Raw genomic sequence first — 10,162 nt, 5'->3', positions numbered from 1 at the left:
CTCCCTCTCTCTCTGACCCTCCCCTGCTCACGCTGTCTCTCTCTCTCCTAGAAATAAAATAAAAAAAAATTAAAAAAAAATCTTAGTAAATTACAAGTAAAAGGTAATCTTAACAATACCTCATCTCCAGAAACCTATAGACCCAGTTTCCTGGAGCTCCAACATCACTGTCTCTCCATAATGATGTGGAGAACACAGACAAGAAGGCAATGACAGGTAAAATTAAACTTCCTTCTAGCCTGCAGCCCACTGACAAATACTTGAGGCAAATACAGAGTATAGTATTTTTGAGGAACCCCCCCCCCCCTACTCTCCTAATGTTAATACCTTACTAGAGGGAAAAACAACCTTAGCTTGACAATAGTAAGGCCTCGGGTATCTTAGGAGTCGCCTTTAGCAGATCAAAGTTCCTCCAGAGGCCTCCCTTTTGTCTTTACCTCTCCCAACTGCATAGTATATAACCAGTCACTCTTTTTTTTTTTTTAATAGTTTATTGTCAAATTAGTTTCCACATAACACTCAGTGCTCATCCCCACAAGTGTCCTCCTCCATGCCCATCCCCCCCTCCCCCCACATCCATCAGTCCTCAGTTTTTGTCAGCATTCAAGAGTCTCTCATGGTTTGCTTCTCTCCCTTTCCCCCACCATTTCCGCCCTTCTTCTCCCCCTTGTTCCTCCGTCAAGTTCCTCCTAATCCTCCTATACGTGCAAACATATGATATTTGTCCTTCTCTGCCTGACTTATTTCGCTCAGCATAACACCCTCAAGGTCCATCCATGTTGCTACACATGGCCAGATTTCATTGTTTCTCATTGCCATGTAGTATTCCATGGTATAGATAAACCACATCTTCTTGATCCATTCATCTGTTGATGGACACTTAGGCTCTTTCCATGTTTTAGCTATTGTGGAGAGTGCTGCTATGAACCAGTCACTCTTTACACCCCAGTACAGTTCTTCCTGCCCAAGGGTCTGGTCCTTGCACTTTAATAAAATCACCTTTTTCACCAAAGATATCTTCAAGAATTCTTTCCTGGCTGTCAGTTCCAAACCCCAACACCCCAAAATCTCATCACAATCTCTTAACTAGTTTCTGGAGTTCATCCTGCAAATGGCTAAATTTTGTAAAGTAATATTCTGTATCCATTTATGTTTCTTTCACCTCTGTCCTATTAATGTAATGAGTGATACTAATTGATTTTAAAGGTTCATCCAACTATCCATTTCTCAGATAATCTATACCTGAAAACTAAAGCAAAAAAATTCAAGGCACAATGTTTCACCAAAGAAATTCTTCTAAACACTTATTTGAGAAATAATGAAATAATTATTNCGTGATATTTTCCAACTCATTGTATGAAATCAGCAAAATATTGATCTTGCACTTAACAAATTTATTTATAAGGAAACAAAATTACATGAAGACAAAAACCTAAACTTAACTAGAGAACAAAAAAATGTCCAGAAATACATAAAAAAGATTAAAGTGTGGACTGAATTTTATGGAGATTTATAACATCTAAGTGAGTTATCATGTAATTTCTCTTATTCACTCTATTCATTTGGCTTATGCTCTCATGGAATCTTTTAATAAACTCAATTTCTCGATGAAGATGATCCATTCTATGTTTCCAAATGTATTACAGAGAATTCTGAAAAGTAATCACTTCCCATTTTTCTCATGCTTCCTGCCTGCATTATCTTTTTCCATATTTGTAATCCTTACCTTTTATTGTGAATTAAATTAGGGACAAGTTTGTCTATTTTGGAAATTATTGTGAAAACTTAGGATTTTAATTTATAACTTATTTCTACTATTTTTCTCTTCATGATAACATTAATTTCTGTGCTTTGAATTATTTCATTCCTTGTACTTTCTCTTATCTGATTTTCTTTTCTAACATTTTAACCTTGGATTTTTATTTTCATTTTGCCTTCTTTATTGTTAAAATGTTTAAGGCTTTGAAAAACNTGTGTTATGTATAAAAATTATTTTCTCTATTCTCTGGGTAAATTTTTAATATATCATTTTAATATATATTAAAGTTTTAATATATATCCATAAAATCTAACATATTGTTTANTACTTGTTGTGTCTTATAATGAATGGATTAAATTTCTAGTTATCAGCATGTATTTGTTGATGTGTCCACTGATCTGTTATAGCTTCTGTTTTGTAAAGCTGGTTGTTCTATCACTGGATGCATATGCATAGTTGTTATATCCCTTTATTATAACTGTCAAATTATAACCCTTTTAAAAATGCTCTTAAGAAAACTGAAAAATAAATATTTAGAAATTAAACAACACACTCCTAATCAAACAACAGGTCAAAGATCAAATCAAAGGAGAAAATGGAAACAATCTTCACAAAAATGAAAAACAAAACATAAACAAAAACAAAAACCATACCACTACCAATGGGATATAGCAAAAGCAGTAGCAAGAGTTAATTATAGACCAGTAAAAACTTGCATTAAAATGTAAAAAAAAAACTCAAATAAAAAACCTAACTTTAACCAAACAGAAGTATAAAAGAACAAATTCAGCAAAACAGTAGCAAAAGGAATAAAATAATAAAGATTATGGAATTCAAAATTCTCTATAAATGAAATAAACACCAGAAAAAATAGAAAAGGTCAACAAAATTGTGAGTTCCCTTTATGCGATAAATAAAACTTTTCCAGGAATAATAAAAAGGACTCCGACAAAATCAGAAATAAAAAAGGAGAGGGGCGCCTGGGTGGCTCAGTCAGTTGAACATCCGACTTCGGCTCAGGTCATGATATCACGGTCCATGGGTTCCTCAGGCTCTGTGCTGACAGCGCAGAGCCTGGAGTTGCTTCGAATTCTGTGTCTCCCTTTCTCTCTGGCCTCCCCTGCTCACACTCTCTCTCTGTCTCTCAAAAATGAATAAACATTAAAAAAGATTTTTTTAATAAAAAAGGAGAAATTATAATTGATGCCACAAAAATGAAAGCAATCATAATACTATTAATACCTGTATGACCAAAAAATGGATAATCTAGAAAAAATGAATATATTCCTTATACACAGAACATAACGATCTGGAATGATGAAAAAGTTAAAAATCTCAACATACCACCAATAATAAGTAAGGATACAGAATAATAAAAAACATTCTAAAAACGAAAAGCTAATGGAACACAGGGCTTTATATGTGAATTCTACACATATTTAAAGAAAATTATCATTATTTCTTAAACTGTTCCCAAAAATAGAGAAGGAGAGAACAATCCCAAGCTTATTCTATGAGGACAGCATTACCCTTACATCGAAGCCAAATAAGGTCACTAGAAAAAAAGGAAAACTACCGGCTAACATTCAACATTCTGTGTAAATATGGAGGCAAAATTCCTAAACAAAACTACTAGTAAATTGATTTCAATACATCAAAATGATGATACACCGTTGATAAAGGAGTGTGGGGCAAGCTGAGGGCAAATTACAGGATGGCAGCCCCCCTCCCCCCTCAAGTGGAATATATGTGACATTCCTTGGACATGCCTGGCTTCCCAAGAACAAAGGAAAGGGGTTTAATGCTTGCCCATGGTGATGTGGGAAACTAAGGCAAATGAAAAATTAAATTCCCTTACTGCCAATAGCTCGCTGACAAGTCCTTGAAACTGGCAGTGACCTTCCTCTAGGAGCTCAGCTGCCTGGATAATGACACTTTGCTAGGGTCAAAAGAGAACCTTAGCTTAACATTATCCCAACCTCATAGATCCTGTAAGTCTACTTCCTTTCCTGTAAGTCTACTTCCTTTATCCCAACTACCCCAACATATATGCTGGCAATCATACTCCAAGCCTATGGCCCCTGATATACATCTGAAGGGTCTCATGACTAAAATTTCATTAAATGATAGTAAATCATTTCCCTAGCAACAGGTAGCCCCCTGAAGGTCCTGGAAACCTTGCTTCCAGAATTCCTTGGAGACTTACTCTATCCCTAACCCCTTCCCACCCTGAGGATATATAATCAGTTACTCATCAGAACTACCCCAGTGCAGCTCTTCCTGCCCATGGATCCTGTCCCCATTCTTTAATAAAATCCCCTTCTTGCACCAAAGATGTCTTCAAGAATTCTTTCTTGGCCATCTGCTCTGGACCCCATGAATCCCCCATCACACCAAAACTTCATCACCATGATCAAGTAGAATTTATAGGATCCTAGGCAAGCAAGGATGCTTAAAAATGTACAAACAAATGTGACACACATTAACACGGTAAAGGATAAAAACCATATAATCATCTTAATAGACAAAGCCAACAACCTTCCATGATAAAAATGCTCAACAAACTAGGTATTGAAGGAATGTAACTCAATATCACAAAGGCTGTATATGATAATCCCATAACTAAGATAAAATTCAATGATGAAAAACTGAAAACTTTTCATCTAAGATAAAAAAGACAAGTACGGTCACTCTAGCAACTTGTATACAATGTGAAACTACCTGTCCTATCCAGAACAATTAGGCAAGAAAAAGAAACAAATGTAATTCATCCATAAAGAAATAAAATTTTTTGTTTCCATATAACACCATCCAGTATACAGAAAATATTAAAGATACAACAAACAAAATTGTTAGAATCAACAAGTGCAATAAATTTTCTTTTAACACAATAAACATTCAGGGAAATCAAGTGATATTCCAGAAAGGTGCCAAGAATGCACAATGTGGAATGGAAAGTCTCCTCAAGAAATCACATGGGAAAACTGGATATCCATATGCAAATGAATGAAATTGGTCCTTTATGGTATGTACACCATACACAAAAATTAACTCAAAATGAATTAAAATCTGAAATATAAAACCTGAAATGGTATAACTCCTAGAAAAAATAGAGGTGAAAGCTTCATGACATTGGTTTTAACCATCATTCCTTGCACAGGACACAGGAAACAAAGGCATCGAGAACAAAAATACACAAGTGGGACTGCATCAAGCAGAAAAATTTTCTGGACCAGACAGGGAATGGCCAACAGAGTGAAAAGGAAATCTAGGGAATGGAAGAAAATATTTATAAACTATATATCTGAGAATGGGTTAGTTCCCAAAATATTATTGGTACTCCTATATCTCAGTAGCAAAACACTGATAAAATAATTACAAAATGGGTGAACAATTTGGATACACATTTTTCAAAGACAGACATTAAAGTGGTCAATAGGCATATGAAAAGATGCTCAACATCTCCAATCACTAACAAAATGCAAATGAATACAACATTGAGCTCACACATGGTAAGATGGCTAATATAGAAAATAGAAGACATAACAAATGCTAGTGACAGTATGGTGAAAAAGGAAGCCTAGTACATTGTTCTTGTCACTGTAGACTAGAACAGACATGATGGAAAACAGCATGGATGTGCCACAAAAATATATTCTGAGAAATACTATATGATACAAAATTTTCACTTTGGGATATTTACCCAAAAGAAAGGATGTTAGGATATCAAGGAGGTAGTTTTACTTTCATATGCATTCCAGAATTTTTTATAGAGGTTCCAACAACCTAAATTTCCATTGCTAGGTAAACAAATAAAATGGGATATTATTTAGTTATGTAAAGGAAGGAGATCCTGTCATATGTGATAACATCTTAAGAACATAAGTGAAATAAGCCAGTCACAAAAGGAAAATTACTGCATGGTTCTACTTCTATGAGGCATCTACAGTAATCAAACTTACAAAGGCAAAAGGTAGAGTGGTGGTTGATAAGCACTGAGGAAAAGGGAAAATAAAGAGCTGCCATTAAATGAGTGTAAAATTTTAGTTACAAAAGAAAGTTCTTGAGAGATACTGTCCAATATTCTGCTTATAGTTAAAAATGTTGTACTATCCACTGAATTTATTAAAAGGGCAGATTCCATGTTATGTGTTTTTCAGTATGACAACAAAATTGCTCAACAAACAATGGTACATGTAACAGAGCATATAAAGAAACATGTATACAAGATGTTGCATAGAGTGCTAGTTATTCATTTCATCACAGTAGTGTTATTACAGAGACTAAATGTCTTTACCACATTGTACTACAAATAATACACTCAGAAAACACATACATATTGAATATATTTAAAGAATGGTAAACTTTCATTGCATCTAGGTACTCTTATTTCAATGGATGAAATAGCTAAGAACAGTGTGCAGATTCCTGAAAAAAAATTAAAAATACCCCCCCCCCCATGACCCAGCAAGAGCAAGCACTACTAGGGACTTACCCAGGGGATATAGGAGTGCTGATGCATAGGGGCACATGTACCCCAATGTTTACAGCAGCGCTTTCAACAATAGTCATATCATGGAAAGAGCCTAAATTCCCATCAATTGATGAATGGATCAAGAAGATGTGGTTTAGAATGGAATACTACTTGGCAATGAGAAAGAATTAAAGCATGCCTTTTGTAGCAAGGTGGATGGAACTGGAAGGTATTATGCTAAGTGAAGTAAGTCAGTCAGAGAAAGGACAGACATCATATGTTTTCACTCATATATGGATATTGAGAAACTTAACAGAAGACCATGTGGGAATGGAAGGTGAAAAAAATAGTTACAAATAGGGAGGGAGGCAAACCAGAATAGACTCTTCAATACAGAAAAACAAACAGAGGGTGGATGGCAGGGGTTGCGGGGAATGTGTGATGGGCATTGAGGAGGGCACTTGTGATGAACACTGGATGCTATATATAACCCATTTGACAATAAATTATATTTTTAAAAAAGAAATAGGTACAAATTTGTATATAACACACCATGAAAATAAACATTTATAAAAGATGTTTCAGAGAATGCTACCTATCCCTTGCATCAAGAGAGTGCGGTTTCAGTGTGTTTATCACACTATAGTATACGTAATATAGTTTATCACAAAATATGCATATAGCTTTTTCTCAGAATGCTACCTGTGTTAGTAAATCAGAACATTGATACTGCAATTAAAGACTGTGCTGAACACACTATGGTATATGGAATAAACTATGATATTTGTAACAAGTATACAGAGAAACAACAAGAAAAGACAATGGATTAAAGATATCTGTTAACAATTAGAGTTTATCAGTTTAGATTGAAAAGAAAGCACAAAACTCACCTGTCCAATAAATATTTGTAGTAGCAAATTTTGAAATCTAGATGTCCCTCAATAAATGAGTGGATAAATACATTATTAAATATACTATCAAGTAAGGAATGAACCAGAATTCATGAGTAACAAGAAAAAATGACCAGATAACTAAAGCATAATAAAGAATAACTGTAAGTCTGTGTATGCACATGATTACAAACAGAAATTCATGAAAAACCAGTTGGAAGATAAACTTCTATGAAGAGAAGAGGAAAATTAAAGAGGCTGTGGTTGGTTGGACTTCCCCTTTTACTCTAATTTTTCTACATTTTAACTTTTATCAAAAAAAAAAAAAATACACTGAGCCTACATGGTTGAGTCAGGTAAGCGTCCAACTCTTGATTTCAGCTCAGGTCATGATCTGATGGCTCGTAAGTTTAAGCCCCACATCGGGCCCTACTCTTACAGTAAGGACTCGGCTTGGGATTTTCCTCTCTCTCCCTTTCTCTCTGCCACTCCCATGCATGCCCCCCCCCCAAAATAAAGAAATAAACTTCAAAAAATGAAAGAAAATATACACACACGTTAAGAAAAAAGAAACCACTTCAAAAGGCAATGTTACAGTCTCCTTCTTTCAGGATTTCACAGAAGCTAGTTTTTTCTCTTCTCAAATTTAATTCTTCCAGACTAGATAATCCTTACCTTACAACTCTGCTTTCACACTTTGGGCTGCAGACCATTCGGATCCTTTTATTCATATGATAGCTTCTATTTCCCAAGATGATCACGAAGCATTAGAAAGTGCAGAAAAGAACACAACTGAAATGACAAACAAAATTAATACCTCAGTAACTGTTGTAATTCTATTTTCAACCTATTTCTTCATTACAAACTAGTCTTCTATGGCTTGAAGTATGAGTATATATAAAATATATACACAGTACCATGTGTTAGTGTTTTATTTTAGAAAGAATTAAGGAATAGTCTCTATTTTTTTTAATGTTTAAATTTTTACTTTTGAGAGAGAGAGAGAAAGAAAGAGAGAAAGGAAGGAAGGAAGGAAGGAAGGAAGGAAGGAAGGAAGGAAGGAAGGAAGGAAGGAAGGAAGAAAAGAAAAGAAAAGAGAGAGAGAGAAAGGTCAGAAAGAGAGGAAGACACAGAATCCGAAGCCACGTCCAGGCTCTGAGCTGTCAGCACAGTCCGGCTCAGGGCCCAAACTCATGGACAGCGAGATCATGACCTGAGCTGAAGTTGGACGCTTAACCAACTGAGCCACCAAGGTGCCCCTCAAGTTTTAGTTTGAAGTGTCATTTCACATATGTATGTTCAATGGACATATAAAACATACAAAGAATATGTTAAGTAATATAGGAGCCTAAACGGTAAAGGGACCAGTTTGAAGCTAGATATAATTATAGAGGCACAAGCAAATATTCCTTACTTGTTTCCATTACAAAACACCAACTGGCTTCTAGTTTAACAAGGTGGATTGAATACTGATAGAATAATAGACTCCTACACTCTGAATAATAGGGGTAGATCCTTTAAAAAGCCATTATACAAAAATAAGGATGTCACTGAAAATATACTAGAAAGATATTAGGTAGGACAAACACATACACACTAGAGTAACAGTGAGGAACACAGCAATGGCACATGGAAGCTAGCAGAAAACCAGGGGTTAAATTACAAAAAGAATGAAATTGTCTTCTAATATATCATATTGTCGTTGTTAAAAATGCCACAACACCTATTGGTTTTGTGATGTTTTCTATTTGTATTGTAGTTATGGAGTATTCACAAAATTGGACATGTTTTATATTAATTTGGGTATCTTTTACAATAAATATATACCATAAATACCATGAGAAAATGTTGATAATTCAAATACAAAATAGTGGGGCACCTGGGGGCTCAGTCGGTTAAGCATCAGACTTCGGCTCAGGTCATGATCTCACGGTTCGTGGGTTCGAGCCCCGCATCAGGCTCTGTGCTGACAGCTAGCTCAGAGCCTGGAGCCTGCTTCAGATTTTGTGTCTCCCTCTCTCTCTGACCCTCACCTGTTCATGCTGTCTCTCTCTCTCTCTCTCTCAGAAATAAGACATTAAAAAAAATTTTTTTAATACAAATTAGCTCCTTCTTAACAAAAATTGCAGAATATGAAAAAAACCTCAACAACTTAATCTAGATATCTTTTATCTTTTTTGATGGGGTTTTGGAGTGATGTGGGTATAGAGCTGGTATCAGGCCAAGAAAGAGTTCTTGACAGGCCTTTGGTGTAAAAAGGTGATTTTCTTAAGGCAAGGGGACAGAACGCCCAGGCAGAAAGAGCTACACTGGCTTAGTGAAGACTGACTGTGGAGTTGGGGGAGGTAAAGACAAGAACAAGTTTCCAAAGAGATTTTCATATGCTAAAGAGGACTCACAGGGTCCTGGAGGCCTAGCTATTGTCAAGCTAAGGTTGTTTTCCCTCTAGTAAGGCATTAACATTAGGGCTGCAGGGGCTTCCTGGAGAAATGTTATACTCTGTATTTGCCTCAAGTATTTATCTATGGGCTGCCGGTTATAAGGAATTTTCATTTTCCCTGCCATTGCCTTCTTGCCCTTGTTCCCAACATCACTATGGAGGGCAAGGTGATGTGGGGACTCCAGGAAGCAAATCTCTAGGTTTCTGGAAATTAGGCTTATTGACAAGATTGCCTTTTTTCTTGTAATTAACTAAAGTATTTGTAAACTGATGGAGACTCCTGTCCTGTATGACTGTGATCTCTATCAGTTAACCATTTGTTTTATTTCCTTTCCTTTGTTCTTCTGCAGGAGTGCCTGAGGAATATCACACATGCTGGGGCAGGGGAGGGGGGCACAATGTTTGTGGGGTGTCAGCTTGCCTTATGCTTCCTCATGACTTTTGAGTGGCATATTTCTATGATAATATATTCTAGTATTAGTCTCAGGCCTCGAATGAGTATGTGATTGTGAAATTCTCTCTTTAAACAATTATATATACATACCTTATACATCCACTTAAAGGTATTATTTCTTCATATACTAATACCAACATTCACA

Source organism: Crocuta crocuta, unplaced genomic scaffold (assembly GCF_008692635.1).
Source record: "Crocuta crocuta isolate KB4526 unplaced genomic scaffold, BGI_CrCroc_1.0 scaffold947, whole genome shotgun sequence".
NCBI classification, from domain to species: domain Eukaryota; kingdom Metazoa; phylum Chordata; class Mammalia; order Carnivora; family Hyaenidae; genus Crocuta; species Crocuta crocuta.
This window is presented reverse-complemented; position numbering follows the sequence as displayed.